This window comes from Balaenoptera physalus, assembly GCF_965194825.1.
Source record: "Balaenoptera physalus genome assembly, chromosome: 3".
Taxonomy (NCBI): domain Eukaryota; kingdom Metazoa; phylum Chordata; class Mammalia; order Artiodactyla; family Balaenopteridae; genus Balaenoptera; species Balaenoptera physalus.
In genome coordinates this window covers 22,151,914-22,175,620 of record NC_138890.1, presented here as the reverse complement: position 1 = coordinate 22,175,620, position 23,707 = coordinate 22,151,914, and the positions used below count along the sequence as shown (strand labels likewise).

Sequence of the window (23,707 nt, the reverse complement as noted above, 5' to 3'; positions counted from 1 at the left end):
GGATCTCAGGTTTTCAAGTGTCGTTTGAAGAACCTGGTTTCTGGTCCAAAGGTTGTGTTTGTTTACGTTTGTTTACAGTACTTAGAATAGCCCTTGGCATAAAATAGGCAGCACAGAAATTTTATTCCGCTGATGATCAGATTTATTTTGTGGAATTTTTTTTAAAATAAATTTATTTTATGTATTTATTTTTGGCTGCGTTGGGTCTTTGTTGCTGTGCGCGGGCTTTCTCTAGTTGTGGCGAGCGGGGGCTACTCTTCCTTGTGATGCACGGACTTCTCACTGCAGTGGCTTCTCTTGTTGTGGAGCACGGGCTCTAGGCGCATGGGCTTCAGTAGTTGTGGCACCTGGGCTCAGTAGTTGTGGCTCGTGGGCTCTAGAACGCAGGCTCAGTAGTTGTGGTGCACGACCTTAGTTGCTCCACAGCATGTGGGATCTTCCTGGACCAGGGCTCGAACCCATGTCCCCTGCATTGGCAGGTGGATTCGTAACCACTGCACCACCAGGGAAGTCCCATGTGTGGAATATTTTTCTATACCATGTTACAAGGAACATATTTCTTTTCAACCTAAAGGTAAAATTCTTTGAAGAAAAATTTTGCTCTAAGTGCTCTAGATGCAACATGCACATAATCCTGATGAATGTAGACTAAGCATTTTGGGACACTGTCATGTACATTAGGACCAAAGTACAGGCTGACCGGAAAGAAAGGGACCAGAAACTTCCAGCTCAGACTTTTCTATTTATGTATTTTCTCAACCATCTTTTCATTCTATTTTATTCATACTAGTCTATTCTGTATTCAGGTAAACAACCACCACCTGTTCACCCCCTCTCCTCCAAAAGAGGAAAAAATGAGTTTTTCCTTTGATGACAGCAACACATGACCCAGGAAGGTGGAGTATATTCTAAACTGTCCTTTTGTAATTCCTTGTTCTAAGCATCTGGCAAGACAAATTGGTCTTGACTTCCCTGGAAATGTTGGTTTCTTTCAATGAGTATAAGGGGTACAGAATCAACAGTGTTCCTAGTGTTCTCAAGACCAGTTATTGTATGGGTCAGTAAGGCTAAACCCTTCACCCCCAACCTGGTGTTAATTTAATGTTATTCTCAGTAAATATCTGAGACAGGCTGAATTTGAGCAGAATATAAAGTATCTGGCTGAAATTGAATCAGGTTCAGTGTTCTAACATAGCGATTTGCCACTACCCACATCTATTTCTGTGGTATGCCTTTTTTTTTTTTTTTTTTTTTACAACATGTATATTTAGAAACTTGGTAAGGTCCAAACTGTATCATAATTGACTTGAAAATGTCAGTTTCTTGGGCTTGCCAAACTCAAACACTTTTCTTGGTATCTCAGTGAGAAATCAAATTTGAGGTTGAAGAGTATTGACCAGTAAGCTTCTTTTCTAGAGATTGTTACTCTACCTTTGGTCATGGACCAAGTTTAATTATTCCTATTGCTTTTATTTCCCATTCCTTAGGGAAGTGATAGGCACTTGTTTAGTCACCGGAAGTTGTGAGAATTTGTGGACCTCAGCAAAGACCCAAGAGACCTATGCAACAGTATTGTTTTCCTACTTATTACCCAGACCCAGTTTGTTTTAAAATCTGTTTACTGATTCCACCTGAGTTGCATGACTTAGTTGTAATATAATCTCTTGATTTCTTGAATTATCTCCAGACTGGACTTCATGATTGATTTCTTTTTCGCCTTTGACTTATTCAGATGGAAATAGGTTAAACAAACAGAAAAACTTGACTATTATTCAAAGGCTGAAGGATTCCTTCATTACTTCCCTCCATTTCCTTGGGAATCAATACCATTGGCTGTTTTCTTTTAGTTAGCATAGTTTTGCTTGCTTAATATAATTAATATAGTAATTTAAGAGTTATATATATGTGATCTGACTTAACCTTCCAATTCTATGGTGTAATATTACTACTGTCATTTTATGTGTGAGAAAGGTAATGTTCAGGGGGAGTTAAGGAATTTCTAATGACCATAAAATTAGGAGTCAGGACTGAAGATTCAGACCCAGCTGTCTCCGACATTAGTCACTGCTTTTAATCACTCTTCCGCTTGCTTTAATATTTCTTTACTGCCCACATAAAGTGCCATGTCAGAATCTAGAAATGGTTATTAACTGAGGAAATAGGAAATATTTTGATGTTTTTAGGGAAATTCAAAACATTGTAGAATAAAAAGCTGGACATGATTTTATTGGCAGTTTTATCGCGATGGCTTAAAAGAAATGAAGTTGTTCCTGAAGGTACCTAGTTTACTGTCGTGAAATATATTTGCTTTGCCTCATGCTGTATTTTGTAACATTTGGTCCTGGTAGGGTTTATTTGTGCGTGTAGTTTAATATAAAGATCTCAATTTTAACAAGTACTGAGAACTATTCGGAGAAAAAGCCAAAACAGATGTGTTTTTACTCAGTAGTTTTTGTTTAGGTCTGAACCTTTGATAGGAATTTGTTCCACAAATGTGGTTATTACAGAAGATGAAGAAAGCCAAGCTGAACACAAAGTTAGATGACTTGTCTATTTAATTTTAGGTGATACTTGCCGAATGTCTTGAGAAAATATTTTTTCAACTTGTTTCAGAATTAGAATAGACTCTGTTGACATTTTATGCAAGCATATATCTGTTATTCCTTTTTAGAAATTCGAAGTAAATTCTTCTTATAAAAATAATACACAATCAATAATACACGACCATTTTCTATGAGGAAATTTTCAAATGAAAAAACATTAATCTCTAAACATCCGTAACACCAACCAGTTAATATGTTAGTATGTTTCATTTGGTTTTTGACACACGCAAATGCACACAAAACTTAACATATAATTGTATAATTTTATATGTAATTGTGTTCCAGTTTTCTACTTAATTAACAGCATTGTCTTATTTTGCATTTCTGTGACTTCCAGGGAGATATAATCTACTTTATTGGCCAGTTCTATCTAATTTGGGGTTCTCTGCTTGTGTGTATGGTGTATGTGTGTGTATAATTTAATATATATATGTGGGTGTGTATATATACACATACGTATAATTAGTTTTCTTGTTTTAGAAAAAGATGCATTGTATTCCTTTTAATACGTCACAACTTACCCCATTTTATTGGGAAGACTTTGCACATATTAAAATCTGCTATATTAGGACTAATCAAGAAGAGGTCAGTGTGACTAAGATGCTTTTTAAATGTTTTTTTGTATTGTATATAGCAACTGGAGCTGCTTTCCCAACAGAAATTTGAAGTAATGCCGAACCTGTGCTAATGAATAGATATAATTAATTGGAAAACTTCATCTGTTTTCCTCCAGTGTCTTAAAGACTTTAAAATAATCCCTCAGTAATTTAATCATATCTCCTAGTTTTCTCCTTTAATTTACCTAGCAATATTTTTTCTTTATTTTAAGATCATCTTCAGCCTAATCCAGATAGCCCTATTAAATTATCGTATCAAAAACCAACGATAATTTTCTATACCTTTTATTTTCATAGGGAAATATTTTGAGATCCACCAGTGTGATTAAAAAATAGAGCAGGTGGAAGTGGGGCAAGGGTGGGAATTGACATCTGATGCAAGAGCCAAGGAGGAAACCATTGTTTTTACTCTGGTCAGGTGATATCATGCCAGCCTTACATTTCTAAAATTTGAGTATCTTTGGAATTATATTCAACTGCAGCAGTTGAAGTTGTAAATGCTTTAATGTTTTCAAGGCATGTCTTTTAGTGACTAAACTTTTCTAGTGCATTTATTTCAGTAAGGTTGAGGGGATTTCTATTGGATGATCTTCTCCAAATGAGATAAATATTCTAATGGTAACTGTCCTCCTGGAACACATATCTCTTTTTATTAAAAGTTTTCTAAGAGTACTGATGAATTTAAATGACTCACAGTAGCACAATAGGCATTTTAGTTAACCTGATTTTTAGCAACAACTTTTTTTTTCACTGTGAAACTTCTTATTCCAAGATGTTGGGGAAAAAGGGGAAAAACTACAAAGAAAAACATAAAATTTAAATGAACTGCCACTACTTAGATAAATCAGGGTCAACATTTTGTTTTTAAACATCTTTATTGAAGTATAATTGCTTTACAATGGTGTGTTAGTTTCTGCTTTATAACAAAGTGAATCAGTTATACATATACATATGTTCCCATATCTCTTCCCTCTTGTATCTCCCTCCCTCCCACCCTCCCTATCCCCCGCCTCTAGGTGTTCACAGAGCACCGAGCTGATCTCCCTGTGCTATGCGGCTGCTTCCCACTAGCTATCTATTTTACATTTGGTAGTGTATATATGTCCATGCCACTCTCTCACCCTGTCACATCTTACCCTTCCCTCTCCCCATATCCTCAAGTCCATTCTCTAGTAGGTCTGTGTCTTTATTCCCGTCTTGCCACTAGGTTCTTCATGACATTTTTTTTTTCCCTTAGATTCCATATATATGTGTTAGCATACTGTATTTGTTTTTCTCTTTCTGACTTACTTCACTCTGTATGACAGACTCTAACTCCATCCACCTCACTACAAATACCTCCATTTCATTTCTTTTTATGGCTGAGTAATATTCCATTGTATATATATGCCACATCTTCTTTATCCATTCATCCGATGATGGACACTTAGGTTGCTTCCATGTCCTGCCTATTGTAAATAGAGCTGCAATGAACATTTTGGTACATGACTCTTTTTGAATTATGGTTTTCTCAGGGTATATGTCCAGTAGTGGGATTGCTGGGTCGTATGGTAGTTCTATTTTTAGTTTTTTAAGGAACCTCCATACTGTTCTCCATAGTGGCTGTATTAATTTACATTCCCACCAACAGTGCAAGAGGGTTCCCTTTTCTCCACATCCTCTCCAGCATTTATTGTTTCTAGATATTTTCATGATGGCCATTCTGACTGGTGTGAGATGATATCTCATTGTAGTTTTGATTTGCATTTCTCTAATGATTAATGATGTTGAGCATTCTTTCATGTGTCTGTTGGCAATCTGTATATCTTCTTTGGAGAAATGTCTGTTTAGGTCTTCTGCCCATCTTTGGATTGGGTTGTTTGTTTTTTTGTTATTAAGCTGCATGAGCTGCTTGTAAATCTTGGAGATTAATCCTTTGTCAGTTGCTTCATTTGCAAATATTTTCTCCCATTCTGAGGGTTGTCTTTTGGTCTTGTTTATGGTTTCCTTTGCTGTGCAAAAGCTTTTAAGTTTCATTAGGTGCCATTTGTTTATTTGTGTTTTTATTTCCATTTCTCTAGGAGCTGGGTCAAAAAGAATCTTGCTGTGATTTATGTCATAGAGTGTTCTGCCTATGTTTTCCTCTAAGAGTTTGAAGGCATGGGAGAGACTTAAGTTACCCACAAGAAGATCCAAAGAATCATAGGTCTGAGAGTTTTTTAAGTGGGTATACTTGAGGATGTTTATAAGCTGAAAGAAAGTAGCCAGCAGAGGAAGGGTGTGAAGATCTAGGAGAGGAAATGATTGTTCATTTGTTTTCAAAAAGCTGAATACTTATCGTGTGCCTGGCCTTTTTCTAGGATCTGGGGTTCACACCATGTGTTATCTCTTCTGCAAGGACAGTTCAACTCATCCCCTGGTGAAGAGAAGTCAGATTATTCTTTGCATCCATTGCAGGTGTAGGAACTGTTCTGTACCTCTGAAGGGACTTTACTTAACCAGAGTAATAAGTTAGAAATCAAAAGAAATTAGAGCTGAAAGGACCTTAAAGGCCACTGTACTTAATTTTGCCTAATATTTTACATTGAATGTAAGAAAAATTTATTGCAGAGCCCGTTCTCTTCAGAGTTCCTTCAGTGAACTTTATGTCTTCAATCCAGTGGGTCTAGCTCGTAGATTTTGGCCTCCTCCTCAATTTGCTTCTTCATCCATATTACATTTTGCCCGGACTATGGCAGAAGCTCCCGGGTGGTTTCGCGGCCCCTGGGCTCAGTTCCTCTAAGTTCATCTGCCTACTCGGGTTGAGTGATCTTCTAACAGAAAAAGATACGCTTAAAATAATGCTGCTAATGGCTTGCCCACACAGAGTTAGTGCATACTAGCCGCCCAGCGTGTGCTCTGCACAGAGGCGTGTAGTCTGAACTGTGCTCGGCCAAGCCTCCTGGGGCTCTTTGGCCCTGAGGAAGGGGAGCTTTTTGGGATCACTCCCTTTATCTAATTGGTCCTTCAGCAGCGGGGCACCTTTTTCTAATCAGCGGAGGCACCCTTACTTAGCCAGTGGTAACCCCAGGCCTCATCACCTGTGGGATACAAGCCACGCTGTCTCCCAGGCTTGCTTCCGCCAACATGTCTATTTTCCTTTCTGTCTGTTCTCACACTTGGACCCCTGGCCTTTAGTCATCCCCACCTGCAGTATTTACAGTGCCCAGCAGGTGTCAGGCTTGAGTGTCTTTGCACAGGTGCTCCCTCTGCAGTTAATGCACCTCCTACTCCACCTCTGCATAGCCTCAGCTTTTTAGATTCTGCTTCAGGGTTATCATGAAGCTGTCACTTAGATATAACATTTTGCCTCCAAGGAACCTCTGTGCATAAAGGTTATGCTTCTTTATCTCATGTGATTCCAATTTTCACGTCCCTCCTTAATGCAGGCTTTAAGGGCAGGAGTCGTTTCTTATCCTTAGCACAGAGCAGATGCTTTTTTTTTTTTTTTTTAAGGTGCTTTTTAATGATGATAAAATGTATGGTTTAAATCACTCATTTTACAATAATTTTGCTTTAGGTTGTGACAGAAATAAAGTTTACAGAAGTCGTGTTCCTGCGATAAGAAATAAAGATGTGACCTTCCAGTTGTGTAAAGCTCTTAAATGCTGTGTAAGTGCGTCGGGTGCGCTAAGGAACCTGGAGCTAAATGGGCTAGTTCTGAGAGAGAGAGACTTAACTATGTTAACAAGGTAAGCCTTCGTTGTATCCTGCCAACATTTGATAGTTGCTTTTGGGGCAAGCTAAACCAATAAAAGTTTAAACTTTTTGTCTCCATTAAAGGGATTGAATAAATTGGCCACTTTATCAGCACCTCATGCCTGTCACATTAATGGCTGAACTAGAAAATCAGAAGGATCAGCACAGGTTTTATTTTCTTAATCCTTACCTCAGGGTGGAGAAAGGTCAATCCCGAACTGAACCCCAAGTTTAGACCAGGAAGCCCTCGGGTTCCTTATAGTATCTCAGAAATATGGGAAAGTAGAAAGGAACGATAAAGTGTAGGGCAGATTAGCCTCATTTTCCTGTGAAGCTTGAGGAGAGGGAGGGAGGAGGTGGATGACCATGGGCAGTTGGGCAGGTTGTGCACTGTACAACACCATAAATGTAGAACGTTTGCATATATTATTATGACAGCCTTCTGACAGATGGAAATGGTGTCTTGAGAAAGTACCTTTTTCTGTTTCTCTTAGAGAAGTGCTTCTCAGTGGGGGTGATTTTGTCCCCTCGGGGATATTTGGCAATATCTGGAGACACTTTTGGTTGTCACAAGTAGCTGATGTGTTACTGGCATCTAGTAGGTAAGGACAGGGATGCTGCTAAATATCCTACAGCGCACATGGCAGTCACACACAACAAAGAAACAAAGTCACACATTGCCTAGCTCAAAATGTCACTAGAGCCGGGGCTGAGAAACCCGGGTCTAGAGGATGAAGGTGAACCTCCCTGTCTCTGGTATCTTTTCCCTGCTTGTTCTAGAGAAATGAGTGCTGGAGAGGGAGTGAACCATTTCTGACTCTACATCCAATATGCTCCAGCAGCCTGTAGTACATCATGTACTCATAGGGCCAGTGTGCCTGGAGGAACCCAAGGCTACCTGATGGCAGAGCTGTGGATCAGGGTGACAGCCAACATGGGAAAAGCCTTCCTGCCTCCAGGCCCTCGGTTCACCAGGCCCAGGTGTCTCTTCCTTCCATCCATGGGCCTCTGAGATGAACCAGCTTTCCTTGTCCCTCCTAAGCTTCCCAGGTTGTGAGTCCTTGCCTCTCAAGAGTGCGGCACAGTATCCTCAGGTTTGCTTTCCACGCTGCCTCCTGAACCAGTTTTGGAAGGTTTGGGGATGATCAGTTGGGGGATAACAGGTAGAAAATTGAGACAAAACAGTGAACTCCGAGACTGGTGACTGGGTTCAAATTCCAGCTTTTCCACATGTCAGATGTATGGCCTTAGGCAATTCACTGAACATCTCTGTGCCTCAGTTTTCTTGTCTGTAAGACGGGGGTGAGAACAATAGTGCCCACTTCATAGGGCTATGGTGAGGATCGAGTTAGTATTTGGCATGTATTTGGCATGTAGCAAACAACATGTAAGCGGTAGGTGTTCCAGGCCTCATTCCACGTTAATTTTTGGTATCTGTATGAGTTTGCTAGGGCTGTCATAACAAAACACCACAGTCTGGGTAGCTTAAACCACAGAAATTTATTTCTCACCGTTCTGGAGGCTGGAAGTCCAAGGTCAAGTTGTCAGCAGGGTTGGTTTCCTCTGAGGCTCCTGAGGGAAGAGCCTGCTCCAGCCTCTCTCCTTGGCTTGCAGAGCGCCGCCTTCTCCCTGTGTCCTCACAGGGCTTTCACCCTCTGGGCAGGCCTGGTGTCTCTCTGTGTGTCTAATCTGCATTCCTTATAAGGACACCAGTCAGATTGGACTGGGATCCACCCTAATGGCCTCATTTTAACTTAATTACTCTTTAAAGGCCTGATCTCCCAATACAGTCACATGCTGAGGTACTGGGGTTTAGGGCTTCATCCTGTGAATTCCGTGGTGAACACAACTCAGCCCATGACACCTGACAAGGACCTGGTAACAACACCAACATGGTTCTAACCATGTTTAACTGTGATACCAGATGCAAGAAAAAGCCAGGACAGACCTTGAGGCCATTACTCTAAGTGAAATTAGAGAAAGACAAATACTGTATGATCTCACGTATACGAATCGAAGAAAACTGAGCTCATAGAAACAGAGAACAGTTTAGTGGTTGCCAGAGGTGGGAGTAGGGGGGATGGGAAAGGTGGTCAAAAGGTACAAACTTGCAGTTATAAGAGAAACAACTCCTGGGGATGTAATGTACAGCGTGATGACTATAGTTAAAAATACTGTTTTCTTTTTTTTTTAAACATCTTTATTGGAGTATAATTGCTTTACCAATGGTGTGTTAGTTTCTGCTGTATAACAAAGTGAATCAGCTATACATATACCTATATCCCCATTATCTCCTCCCTCTTGCATCTCCCTCCCACCCTCCCTATCCCACCCCTCTAGGTGGACACAAAGCACCGAACAATACTGTTTTTTAATTTGAAAGTTGCTAAGAGTATAGATCTTAAAAGTTCTCATCACAAGAAAAAAATTGTAACTATGTGAGGCGGTAAATGTTAACTAAACTTATTGTGGAAATTATTTTGCAATTTATACACATATCAAATTACTATGTTGTACACCTGAAATTAATATAAAATTATATGACAATTATATCTCAGTAAAATGGGGGGAAAAAAGGAATCCAATATCTCAGGTATAAAGCCTCCCTCCTCCTTCCCTCTCACATTCCCGGGAAGACCTCAGGCCCGGGCCTTACACCTGCCTTGAGTATATTCCTATTAACGGTGTCAGTAAATGGTAGGTACTTCCCTTCCACACCTTCCTTTGCTCGTCATTGGAGAATATGCTAGAGCGACACTATAAGAGTGATCACATATCTCCGATTTTTGTGGACAATCATGGTTTCAAAAATTCTGTCCTCTTGTCCACCTAAGAACACTGGTATTTTTCATACTACAGGTTCCAAAATGTGGTTCAGAAATCATGGTCACGGTGCCTGCCATGCCAGGATGGCAACTTGGAGGGCTGGGGAGGGCGTGGCAGGTGGCAGGTGGGGAAAGCCGGCAGCCAGAAGGAGGAGAGGACAAAGAAAAAGACCCAGGAAATTTGTATCTCTAGAACAAATTCCCAAATAGTAAGAGTTTACTGTAGCAGCAAGTCCTAGCCTCTAGTTTACTGCTAAATCTAGTCCTCAAGGAGCACAGCAGTCAGAACATTTAATACAAAATTTCCTAGCTCTAAAACGGAAATATTAATACCTGCTTGTTGTGTTTGGAAGTTATTTCAAAAAGTAACGCTAGTATCAATAAAGCCCTTTATAAAAGAGCTAAAGGAACTCTGTAAGTATTACTTTTGTTTGTTTGTTTTTCCATCACTCTTCATAGCTGCCAAGCAGTAACGTCTGTCTTTGTACTGAATCCCGGAAGTGTCTCTGTATCCTGGAAGTATTGCGATGATCGTCTTCACACCTGCAAAATATTCCTGCACCGTGTACGCAAATGATTATGGCTCCGCTCTCGGGCCTCATCTGGGAGCTACTGCATGTGAGGATCAAATTGATACACATTAGGGCATCCTCAGCGGTCTTTGGCAAAGGCCTATAGATTACCTCGCTATCCAATCTGTTAAGGACAGCAGAGCCTGAGTGGAAAGAACAATGCACTCGTCAGTTGGGAAAAGCTCCTCCAGGTATCAACAGATAACAAGCAAGGCAATCTCACTGTGCAGGTTGATTAGAACTGGGTTTGTATTTTGGACAATAAACTCTCCTTATGATAGTCTCCCAGTCATTAAGTATCTCTGCTGTAAGAGAAAACTGGGGCTATTAACTTCTCCAGATGGAACCCGAGGGAAAAGTGATCATTTCTTTTATAAGCAGAAGGGAAGGTTCTGCTCAGTAAAGATCAATTAAACATCTCTGTTAAAAGACTGCTTGGAGCTGGTGCCAAAGGAAATTCCACTGTATTAACCCGTGCTCCCTCCAACCCTCCCCACCTCTGTAGCTTGCGCTGGGGAAAATTGTAAGAGGACGCTGGCTATTGTAAGCTTTATAAGGTGACAGTAGCTCTCACATCCGTGGCTGAATGATCTTTGATGTTGAGTGACTTTTCCTGCATTTAGCAGGGGTATTCCCAGAGGATGGCAGGCAAATCAAACGCTCCTCTGAGTTCAGCTGAGCATCAGTCATCCTCATGAGGGAGTAAAAAAAAGAATATAACAATAGGTACCGGGAAAAATGATATGGTGGTCTGAGCTAGTAATTCCCAGGATGCAGGAAGAGTTTTGGGGGTCCTAGAAAATCCACTGCATAAAGAAAACCCGCCACAATCTCCACCAGCATCTTATAGTTACCACCTCATTCTTGTCCTTTAAAATACAGTGTGCTTGTCCTTTAAAATACAGTGTGTCTTGTACATTAAAATACAGTGTGCTTCTACTCTCTGGCTTAGACTGCATCCTCTCATGTAAATTCCATCTGTTCTTGCTTGAGGGAGGGCAGACACAACCTTGACTTTATCCTCCTGATGAGGGTGATGTTTCATGGTGTTGGGAGGATTTTCATTGGGTCAATTGCCTGATTGAGACATAGCCTTAGTGAGGTGACAAATAGCAGGCATTAATGTCTCTTTTTTAATGGTATGATGAATGGTCTAAGAGAAGGGTCAGCAAACTGTAGCCAGCCGCCTGTTTTTGTAAATAAATGATTGGACCACAGCCAGACCAGTTCATTCATGAATTTTCTCTGGCTCCTTTTGCGTCGAGTAGTTGTGACAGAGACCTAATGGCCCACAAAGCCAAAGATACTCCCTGGCCCCGGCCACCCCTGATCTAAGACCGTTCCCACAGTCCTCTGATGATAAGAATCACCTGGATCATTTGTTCAAAAGACAATTTCTGGGTCCAGTTTGGAACCCCTGAGTCAGAATCTCCAGGGAAGGGGCTTTGGGAAGGTAGAGTGAACAAGCTTCCCGGGTGATTCTTATCCCCAGGGAACTACTGGTCTCAGGTGTGCCTGCCTACCAGGTAAGGAGGAGGTTTTCAAAGAGGCAGTGGGGGTGGGGGGTTGGGCGGAGTTTGCCTTGGAGAGCACAGGCCTCGCGGTTTCACTGCTGGGACTGCATCCCAGCTCCGCTTCTCCCCGAGCTTCGCCACCTCAGGTAAGTTCCTTTTAACACTGTTTCCTCCGCTGAGAAGTGAGGGTCATGGTGCCCGGTTGGCAGTGTGTGTATATACGCTGAGAGCCTAATCCAAGGCTCGGTAGTGGTCACCCTCACTAAGAGGAGCAGCGCCATGTAAACACAGAAGACCCCGCTGTGGAAACATCTCATAAATAAGACAGGCCCAGCGGGGCTTTTCAGTAGTCCACGGTGTACAGCTGTTTTCCTCAGAAGGAAAAACTCCCTTAAAGGAATCTCCCATTACGTTCAGGAAGGTATACGGCCCTTTAGAAACTGAATTCTCCACAGAATGCTGAGTATTGCAAGAGGTTATCATTGGCTGTTTTAGGATATAGCTGAGTTTGCAAAGGAATATTTAATTTCATGACTGAAAACTCTGGTACTTAGCACGAGACAGACATATATATATATTCTGTTTCTGAGGTTAATGTTTTTAAAAACTCTTTGCCTGACGAGATCAAGCAATTTCAGCCATTCGTGTAGCTGTTGAAAGTCAGTTTTTAGATAAATTGCGCATAAATCCTTGCAAGACACAGGACCCAATAATACTTCAGGTTACCAGGGAGTTTCATATTTTACTAAAAGGGGGAAAAAGTCAATCTTGAATCTTTTAGTCCGATGACCAAAGAATTGCTCCATTGATTTTGTTCAGCTACTCAGGTGGGTGTGCAGTTGATCCTGATTGGATCTTATTTAAAGTTTACTTTTTCTGGGAAGTATTAATTCGAATGTAGTATGGGTAATACTGGAATACTAGAGCCTCTTTAAAGCCACTTTACACAGCTTGTGTAAACATCCTAGGGTAGTTTCCTCTTAACATTTTCACAAATATAGAACTTGAGTTTGCTGTATGTTTTCCTCTTTTTAAGAGAAGAGGGAGGTAAAGGCTTGGCTAAACAATGTACCTAAAACCCAGGCTAGAGGGAAATGGATTCATATTCTTAGAGGAACAGGTAAACAAGAACAGCATGAATTCTGCCAGATATGATTTAGGTTTGTGAAGGAAGGAAAAAAAGCAGACTTGGCAAATGAGTGTGGTTTGCTGATTTCTCTATTTTTAAACTTAGTTTTAAACGAAAGTACCAGTGAGACCCGAGAAAAACGAACCTGCAGAGGGCAGGGGGAGGGGTATTCTTCATTTGTATTACATGCAGTGTTGGAATCGTGCTGTGCCCTGAAACACAGCTGGATGAACAGGGTAGTTCAGGGTCTGCCTGGATTAACTCCTTAAGCAAATTTCTAGGTTGCCAGGCCGGCTGGTTGAGCTCCAGGCTGGTGGCTAGTGATGCCACGTTGTTCCTTTCCGCTCACCTCAAGGCGAAAACCCGGAAGTGCCGACCACCAGTAGCTGCATGTACCCCTTGTGGGATGTCCAATGCTGAGAGATTCTCTTAGGCTCATGCCTCCTGTGCAGATGCTCCCCACACACACCCCCCCGCCCAGCTCCCAGAGTTTCCATGGCTCACACCTGGTGCCAGCCAGCAGCCGCGGACCTGCCTGTAGGCCCTCGTGAAGGCCTGCTGCTCGTCCTGAAAACCTGCTGCTACTCGAGAATCCAGAGGGGCTGCTCCTCATGGGGCGCCGTCTTGGCTAGAGGCTGCCTACATCTTCTGTGGGCTTTGCCTCCGTGGTTTCCAAGGGGGCAGATGGGGGCTGCCGGGCCTTATTTGATGGGAGACATGAATATCTGGGCTAGGTTCACTTCAGGGATTCATTGTTTTCCTGATAGGTATGAGTGATAATTTTTGTTTGTTTTGTATGTGGGTGGGGTCATGGAAATACTTGGGGATGGTAATCAAACTCAGCTGAACTGAGTTTGCTGTCACTTAGCAGTGTGATCTTGGACAGGTCTTTTAACCTTTCTGGTCTCCATCTGTAGAATGGGAATTATAATACTAGTCTCATTTGCCTCTGAGATTGTCATGAAGAGACAGTGAACTACAGATACGAAAGTGCTTTCAGGATGGCAATGTACTGTGTATGCAGTGTGTGTGGCAGATAGCATCCCAGTTTGAATTTCAATGAGATTCAGAACTGTGATTAACAAGGCAAGCAGAGCCAGGATGGGGTGAGGCAAGCAGGGTGGGTAGGGCGCTAAGTGAAGGAGGCACTCCCTCACGGGGGTGTTTACATGCGGCTCTGAACCAGCAAGACGCTGAGAGTCAGTGTCTCCTTCAATTTTGCACTGTAGTCACCCTGCTTGCCTCACCCAAACCCCTGTCCTGAGTGAAAGTAAAATACATGCCCATGAAAATTATACATGTGATATACACTTTTGTTGTAACAAAGTCCACCAGTACCTAATTAACCTTGACAGATGTTACCGCTGGGACAATTTCTGGGGTGTCTTTCCTGGCATTTTTCATACATGTACAACCTTAAACTAGCTTTTGTTCTCACCTCGTGGGCAGCACAGAAACATGGGGAAGAAACACCAATCTGATCTCAAAACCTCATGCGTGTTCTAGATCTTTGTCATGGGTGTATTTGTAGATAGACTGTGTGGAGGGGTCACACAGCACATGACACGGCCAAACATGTTGAACCTACGTCACCCAGCTTTCTCTCCCGTACACCAAGTCTTCAGTAGCTGCTCCAGGACCTCCACCTCCCCCGTCTTTAAAAACTCCAGGTACTTCTTTTCTTCCATCTCCTGGTTGGCTGGCTGGCTGGCTGCCTGCCTCTCTCATCCACTACTTCCTCTTTCATCTCTTCTCATGAAGACTAATCTGGCCATTTGAGGACTCTTTATCTCTCTTACTGTCTCTCAGATCAGTTCCATAAAGGATCTGGGTAGTAAAAAAAAGACTCCCCTTCAGGCATGGGTATGAGGGAGAAAGGTTGTCAGTAGCTCCATAGGTTTTGTTCCTGACATATAATATCCATATGTACCTCTTCCCGGCCTCTCCTCCACACTTTTGAAATGCGATCACGCTGTCCCTACTGTCTTCTAACTCAGCGGTCCCCCACCTGTTCGGCAGCAGGGACCGGTTTCCTGGAAGAGAATGGTTCCACGGGGGAGGGGGCGGGGGGCTCAGGCAGTCGTGCAAGCGATGGGGAGCGGCAGATGAAGCTTCGCTGGCCTGCCCGCCGCTCACCCCGCCTCCTAACAGGCTGTGGAGCGCTGTTCTAACTGGCATTGTGTCACTTAACGATGCATCGATGCATCGCAGAGCTCTGCAGTGGTACTTCCAAGCTGATGTCATCGTTTTTAACAGCTGCCTGTATTCTACCCTGCCAGTGTGTCATAATTTAACCCCTTCTGTACTAGGAGATGTGTGTTTCTCCTTTTTCACTCTTACAAATAATCTGCGTTGAAAATCCTCCTACACTTTTCACTTCCTTGTGTGCTTAGAAGTTTAATTTGCTGGGTCAAACAGGATGATGTGCATTTTGATAGCACATTATGGGAAGGTTGATTGTGAGCACAGCATGGGCTCTGTCCCTGGTATTTTTCTTCCTGTCCAACCTCCGCTAGATTCACCTTCACATACAGTTTTCATTCACAGCTTGAGGGCTGTAAGTAACAACTGTCAGAGTTGTTTTTCTAAAATACCCTCGGTAAGCTATCGTGTATGGCACCAGTGTGACTGCTTTGGGAATGGTAGCTCCCAGGAGGAATGAGATGTTTCCCCTACTCCATATGGACCATCCTGCAGTTTGGCCTGCGGAGGCCTCGGGGTGCTTGAAGGCGCAGGAGAGGGAGCTGTGTGGACCCATCGCCGCCCAGTGGCCGCTGAGAGGACGACGGCCTTGTTCGCAGGCTCAGGCACCAAATCCCTGGGAACTCGTAGGAATGCTTGAGGGGCACTTTACTGGAGGCTGAAGTCCTGCATGAACAGCAGGGAGGTGGGAGCTAGTGACATCTGGGCTACTGTTACAGTGACTCCATGTGCAGCCATAGGCTGGCGCCTGGGGCAACTCAGGTGACTGTGGCTTTGGAGTGAATTTGCGTTTTATGGCTCACATGGTATCTACAGATATTAGGAGACAGCGGCAATATGCCAGGAGCAAGTCGTTTCTGGGCAGTGCTTATCTGCCTTCAGGGACCTCTGCCATAATTCTGTGGTCCCTAAGTTGGGAACCACTGAGGTGGGATATTGGAAAGCTGAGTGCAAATGAAATCATTAACTCAATGTCAAGGGGAGCGTGCTCTTGAAAGGAATCCTGGGGTGAGTTCTCACCATACGGAAGGAACACCGGGTTGTTCCCATTCAGGATCCTAAAATGACTCCCTAATGTAACAAATCAACTTCTCTGGGCAGCTTGTTACCCCTTCATAACGAGTCCCCACCCTATAATGAGCCCTGTTTCCTGTGGCTCTGATCAGGGCAGGTGCTGTCACTGCTATCGGCAAACAGAAGGCTTCTTTTTGCTTCTAAGTCATTGCTTCTGCTTTTTGTACCTCCGTGAAACGCCACCTCCGTCCCTTTGGTAATCTAAAGCCTACCATCTTTGCTGCCCTTCTTAACGCCCACTGCTCCAAGTCCTCTCAGCAACTTGGGCTTTTAGTGACTTTGGATTTTGTGAACTCCTGAAGCTTTTACACTTGGTGTCAGACATTTGCTGTGGTCTCTGTTTCGGGTCTGTCACTTGTCTTCTCGGCTAGACTGTGACTTCTGACATCAGTGATGCTGCATGTTTTCATAGCTCCTTGAAGGGAGTTGCTGGACACAAAATAGTGTAATATTTCAGTGACTTGCTGCATGATAAAAAAATGAAAGCCTTTTTGTAAATGGAGATGTTCGTATATTAGATCTGCTTTATGTAGACATTTTAAAAATCTTTCATTCAGTCACGCATACACACGCACACACGCACGTACACTCCTCATACAGGGCTGGTCACAGGTGTAGGCGCATAGCCTTCCGCTTAGAACAGAAATGTGTTCCTGCGAAAAGCATGCCCACCAATGTGGACAATCAAGCCGATGGTTCATAAAAACGGAGCCAATCTGCTTGGATCGAGACTGGGCATCCAGACCCCGTGGATCACGTGTCCACTTTCCCAGGTCTGGCGTGCTGCTCGGAAAACACTTGTTGGGTGAGTCGTGGTCATGTATCTATTGGATTCAGCTCTGCTTCCTCTTGCTCTGCTTTGTGTTGACTTTATGTGAACAGTGGATTGCTGGCCTCTGGGTTAAGGGGAGTTATTTAATGCACACAGGCCAATGAACAACCACTAACTGTTGCGAGTTCAGGGGATCTAATATCTTGGGAGGATTTATACCAATTACGTAACTGCCTGAATACCAACCTTCCTATTAGTTTTATGATAAGATGCGCTTAGGTCTCACGTTTATCCCGAGAAGACAGCCTTATCCAAATCATCTATATTTTAGCAGGCAGTACCAAACTTCAGGCCTCAGAAACACATTTTAAATAATTCTTGCCATGCCATGTATTTTAAGTATCATTAAAAAGCCACTTTCTTACTTTTAAAAATATGTGCGCAGTAGATTTTGTGAAGCCTATAATAAGTCTATGAAAAATTGATTACTTTCCAACAGGTATAGGTTCAGATTTTTATTCTGCTTGCCAAATGAAAAATCTAGTATGCGTGGGTCCTTTACCTTATTTATGCCCTCTGAATAGAATCACCATGTTCCCAAAGAAAGAGAAATGGGTTACTCGGATTGAGTAGCCTAATCCCTTCCTGTGGTGGGCAAAGGAGTTTGTGCAGCTCTAAACTAGGAAGCATGGATTTCCCTTTCAAATGCCTCATTTTCTTATTCTTTGCCTTTCACTCAGCTCCATGTAAACTGGGTCAGAATATAACATGGGTGCTGAGGTGAGTTTCGGCTGCTGGTGGAACGTGCGTGTGATGGAAATAGGTCGCTTTAGGACCCAAGGATGATGTAGAGAGAGGTTTACAGTCAAAGATGATAATCGTTCTGTCCTTTAGTTAGCATTCCTGGTTTCTTTTCTTTTTTTTAACTGAACAGTATGTGCCAATGGCCCCCACGTACTTTCGTCTCAGTTCTCTGGCCCTCATTGCTACAAGTTGGTTATGGCGTTGGCTGCTTTCCCAGCATTCATTCTCTCCCTGATCAGGAACCATGGCTCAGCACCCTGGTTGAGGGATAGGGAAGGATGGGGTATCATCATGCTCCCCTGTGCCTAAGTCTCTTCTGAATTATTCCCTCTCCACCCTTCCATCTGAGAGTCCTGGATACTTGTTAAGTCCCCAGAACAGACGAGGTGGGGGAATTGGGCACCTTGTGCAGGTGACAGTGGCATAGATATAGCGCCTCGCCCATAACTAAGGTGGGAGTAGAAACAGCCTTCTGAGCTGGGGCGGCGGGTGAGCACACAGCTCTCACTCCACAAACAAGGATGAAATAGGCAGCGCACAGAGGCTCAAGAGACCGCTGTGATGGGTAACTCTGAGTACAGGGGGCCACGGCGGTGCTCTGTGAGCTTGGACACTTACACTGGGGCTACAATGTGGACAATCTCAAGGACCATGGTGGTGAGTGTGAACCGATTCGGCCTTGAGGGGCCAGGAGGGCTTTTCAGCTGGAGACTTTTGAGAGTGTGATTGGACCCGCGGCTTTTGAAATTGTCTTAAAGAGAATTGAGAAGTTGTCCTGTTTAGTGGTTTTAAAACTTTGCTTTGATGATCTCCCCGAGGGGCTGTTCTGGTGGGAGGATCTGGGGAAAGAAGCCGAGAGGCTGGAACCTTGGGCTCCTTTTCCCACTGATTCAGCAGTTCCGCCTCTGTTTTACTTCTTGAGCTGCCAGGTAAGAGTCCCTTCATCCATCCTTTCCTCTGTCCTTTCCTCCTTTCCTCCCTTCCTGTGGTTAAACACATAAGTTGGAAACTTTTGTTAACTGTTTTTAAGTGTACAGCTCAGTAGTGTTAAGTATACTCAGTGTTAAATAGATCTCCAGACTTTTTCCTCTTGCAAACTGCAACTCTAGTCTCTTTCAATAACAATTCCCCCTTTTCACCTCCCTCCAGCCCTTGGTAACCACCATCCTACATTGTTTCTATGAATTTGACTAGCCAAGATTTCTTTTCAAAAAGCAATCAAGCAGCTGAGAAGGCTTGATAGCCTCCTGATGTATCCATCATTCCTCACTGTCTGCACCCGCCCCCCAGACAGGGAGGAAACTGAAATCCCAGAGGTCCTGGGAGGCCCAGGTGGCCACACAATGCAGATGTTATTCACACGGATACTTAAGCCGGATTGCCAGGTTCACATTTTGGCTCTGATGCTCTGTATGTGACACTGGGCAAGTGATGTAACGCAGTGCCCCAGTTTGCTCATCGGTTAAAGGGATGTGATGGTAACAGAATCTGCTTTATAGCCTTGTTGTGAAGATTAAGTGAGGTAATCTACATAAAGCACTGGGAATAGGGCCTGACACTTATGTACGTGTCTGCTATGATTGTTAAGTGACTTCCTAGCATGACACAGTTCCTTGTAAGGAGAGCTGTGACTTTGGGCCTACAACCAGCTCCCGTGGTGCATGTCTTTTGAGTTTCCACTTAAGACTGAATAATAGATAGGTAGCTTTGGCTGGCAAGGTTTCCTCCTACACATCCCTATCTTTCATCTAGGGCATGCCATTGATCTTGAAGGATGCTCCATCAATATCTTAATCCTCAGGGGGAAAGTCATGCAGTTCACATCATACAGCACAAGAAGGCCGGTCATGCGATGGCATTAATTCAACAGATATTTATGGAATGCTTTGAGGTAAGGACACCTGGGGTAGATGCTGGGGACACTGAGCAAACCAGCCCCAAATCCCTGCTCTCGAGGAGCTTGTGTTGTCTTGGGGCAAACCTTTGTAATGCAGCCCTTTTAATCAATGAAATGTTTTTCCTGAACTCATCTAGCTAAGGAAGATGAAAAGTTTGCTTAAAAATATTCAGGTTTGGAAAGGAACGCTCTAGACCTGTTGCTGATGGTGCTTTCGAAAACTGGTTCGTAAAAATAGACACTAAACATGGCGTAGAAATACTGGTGATTTCAGATTTGAGGCGATTTTTCAGATACAAAGTTTGCAAGTCGGTTTATCTCCAGTGCTTATTCTGGGGTTGCGTGTGCAGTACAGTCCCTCATACTTAGAACTCGGTAAGGACAGCATAAGACTCACTTTACCTGTGCTTCAATCAGATGTCAGGAGGAATGTGGGATTCCTCCTGCCTACGCCTCTCCTGGGCTTCCTTCTTTCCTCCTCAATGTGGGCAGATGACATTCAGACTCAGAGGAAGCAGAAGCAGGGGTAGTGTGGTTGGGACTGATCTTCCAGAGGGAAGAAAATAGGAATTGCCATCACAGGCTGGGGCTTTCCAGCTACAAGAAAAGATCTGCGGTACAGATATCATGCTGCTTGCTACCTCCTTGGCTATTTGGGTCATAGCCGGTGCTGTAAAGCACAGCTCTTCTTTCCTGGGGTCCTACAAGTACTTCATTGGTAGGTACTTCCCAACACAGCATTTCCAGGGTGCCACTGCTAGTCAGTCAAGGTTGCTGGGTGATAGGCATCCCATGTACTGTTAGAAACTGCTGGGACCTGTGTGGCGGCCTTAAAGCTAACGGACACAATCACCCGCAGCCGTGGCCCATTGTTCATTGCCCGCTATCCCCACTTGTTTCCCGTTAAGAGACTGCTATTTTGTTCAGCTAGGGTGGAGAACCCTTGATCTTAGGGAGCAGGGGGGCCCCTCTTTTAACCCTAAGGGATGAAGCGTGGAGGTCTGGGCCAGTTGTAATAAACCCATTCCCAAACCCAAACCCATCCTCCTTTACAACTCTAAGTGTCAATGTGACACTGGCCAACGAGTCTGGTGGTTTCTAGGAAATATTTTTAAAAATTTCCCATATAGGACTTCCCTGATGGCGCAGTGGTTAAGTATCTGCCTGCCAATGCAGGGGACACAGGTTCGAGCCCTGGTCTGGGAAGATCCCACATGCCGCGGAGCAACTGGGCCCGTGAGCCACAACTACTGAGCCTGCGCGTCTGGAGCCTGTGCTCCGCAACAAGAGAGGCCGCGATAGTGAGAGGCCCGCGCATCGCAAGGAAGAGTGGCCCCCGCTCGCCGCAACTAGAGAAAGCCCTCGCACAGAAACGAAGACCCAACGCAGCCAAAAATAAATTAAGTAATTATTTTTTTTTTTTAAAAAAGAGAGCTTTAAAACCAAAGGCCAGGGGAATGACTGCTAATGAGTTTGGGGCTTCTTTTTGGGAGGATGAAAATGTTCTAAAATTGATCGTGGTGATGAATGTACCAAAAGAATTTAATTGTACACTTTAATGGGTGAATCGTATGGTATGTGGATTGTCTCTCAATAAAGCTGTTATTTAAAAAAAAAAAAAAAGTTCTTCAGGTAGCTAGACTTAAATTATAAAAACAAATATTAAGCCTGCAAAAAAAAATACATAGGGGATAAAAATACTTGTTATATTTATGCAATTTTAAAATAGCTAAATGCCGTGTTACTGCACAAAATTTCACTGGTTAGGAAAAACAACAAATTGGAAACAGTGTCTGCCTTCAGGAGTAACTGGATGGGACAGAAGAGACTTATTTTTTTCCCTGTATACTTTTATAACTTCTGATTTGATACATGTATTAAAAAAAAAGTGTACATATAATTAGTAACAACAGTGTCATACCTCTCCTTAGTACAAGTATAAACTCCCAGGTTGCATATTTTGTTCTGAAAAGAATAAAGAATGAAATATATATGTTTTTAAAAATCAGTCAAAGGAAGTAAAAAAACTGAAAGATTCTTACATTTGTCTTATCTCACACTAAAAAGCATTTAGTCATTTCTCTGTTATTAGGCATTATAATCAGGCAGAATTCTTTCTTACCCAACAGTCTGACACATCTTTAAACAATGACACAGTTGACCATTCCCTCCTCCTTGAAAACTTCCTTTGCTTCATTTCTAGTACATCGCACTCTCCTGGTCTTCCTCCTCCCTCAATAACCTCTTATTAATCTCCTTTGCTGAATTCCTCTTCATTTCCCAAGAAGGTGTCCAGAAGGTAAGTTCCATGAAGGTGGGAATTTTTGTCAGCTTTGTTCACTACTGTATTCCCAAAGGCTAAAAAAAGTACCCAGAACCATACTCAATAAATCACTGTTGAATGAATACATGAGTGAATCAGCACCTCCAGGCTCACATTTTGAAAAGCCATAGAAGTAAACTATATTCCACATAACCTTTATGCTTAATCTACTTTATTACATTATATTTCTCTGAACATTGATAATCAATACACTGTTTATTATTTGATTAGCCAAAATACTTCATTCCCTGCTCTTTCTCCATCAATGTGTTTTACACAGTATGTGCAAAACGCATATTTAACAGCTCTTATACTACTTCTAAAAGCATAAACGTAGCATAGAAAGAGCAGCTGTTGCTATGGGAATTTTCACTTTAGTTTCTAGTATTAATGTTGAATTAACACAATGACATACTATAGTAATTTTAAAAAAGGGGGGGGACACCCCACTAGACTTAACTAAGATATCACAGTAAAGACAGCACCCGGAAAGTGCCCGAGGCCCGCGCGCGCCCGAGTCGCACTCCCCGGAGGCTTCGGGACGCCGACCTGGCGCGGTCGCGCGGGGGCGGGGCACGCGCTGACGTCGGCCCGGGGCGGGGCTGGCGAATCGCGCAGGGGGCGGGGCGTGGTGACGTCAGGCGCCCGGGCGGAGCTGTGGCTGTGGCGCCGGCGCCCGGCCGGCAGCGGCAGCGGCAGCGGCAGCGGTAGCGGCAGCCCTGAGCAGGGTGAGACGGCCGCGGTGGCGGCAGGTCGGGGTCGGGCGGCGCATGGAGCTTCCCGCCCGTCGTTGGCGCTAGGCCCCTCGGCTCTCCTCCGCCCGCTCCTCCTCACGGCCCTGGCTGGGTCCCGGCAGCGCGCCCCGGGGGAGGGCGGAGCCGTAGGTGAGGCTGGCGGGCGGGGGGGCTGGGGGCTGGGGGCTGGCGGGCGGGGGGGGCTGGGCTGCGGGCCGGCGCGGGCGCACACGGCAGGCGCCGGGCGGGCGGCGTCTGTCTCCTCCCGCTTGCCGTAGGAGGCGGTGCGGCGCAAACAGTGGGCCGCCGCCTCCGCCGCTGCTTCAGGGGGCCAGTCACGCAGAGCCCGGGGCGGGCCGCCCCGAGGAGCCTGGCGCCCGCGGACAGGTGGGCTTCCCGCCCGGAGGCCCTCGGGCTGCCCGCACGGCCCGGGAGACCCCGCTAGCGGCCTGTCCGCGGTTCACCTCGGCGGCCGGGGAGGGAGGGCGGCGCGGACGGCCGTCCCGGTCCTCGCGGGCGGCGCCACCAGGGAAGTCCTTTACAGGTCTTTTAAAAGCGTTCTTTTTCTTCTCTATCTGGTTATATATATTTTTTCTTTTCTTCCTGCCTTCCTCAGAAAATCTCTACCTACCCAGCTTTAGAGCAGGAAATTATCCGATTGAATTCTAGCTGTTTCTTTAACAAGAAATTGTTTGTAATGGTATAAACAGAAGAATCTTAGTTTGAACGAATAAAAATGACTCATTTATGTTTATTGTGCATCTGGTATTAGTCAGGTTTATGGCTTTTATTTCCTAAAATCGTTCTAGAAATATTTATTATGATTTTGTTCCTTATATTTTTATCTGTATTATATTGTTATTTCCATGGAAGGTTCTGGACTGTTTCCAAATAAATTTCTTAGAAGGGATTGTTCCTGGCACA

General features: G+C 44.0%; 1 protein-coding gene across 1 annotated transcript in view; it reads left to right on the top strand.

The window, feature by feature from the left end:
- The window catches only part of LOC309658156 (ELKS/Rab6-interacting/CAST family member 1-like), a 182,029-nt gene that overhangs the window by 24,908 nt on the left and 133,414 nt on the right, over positions 1-23,707 (top strand).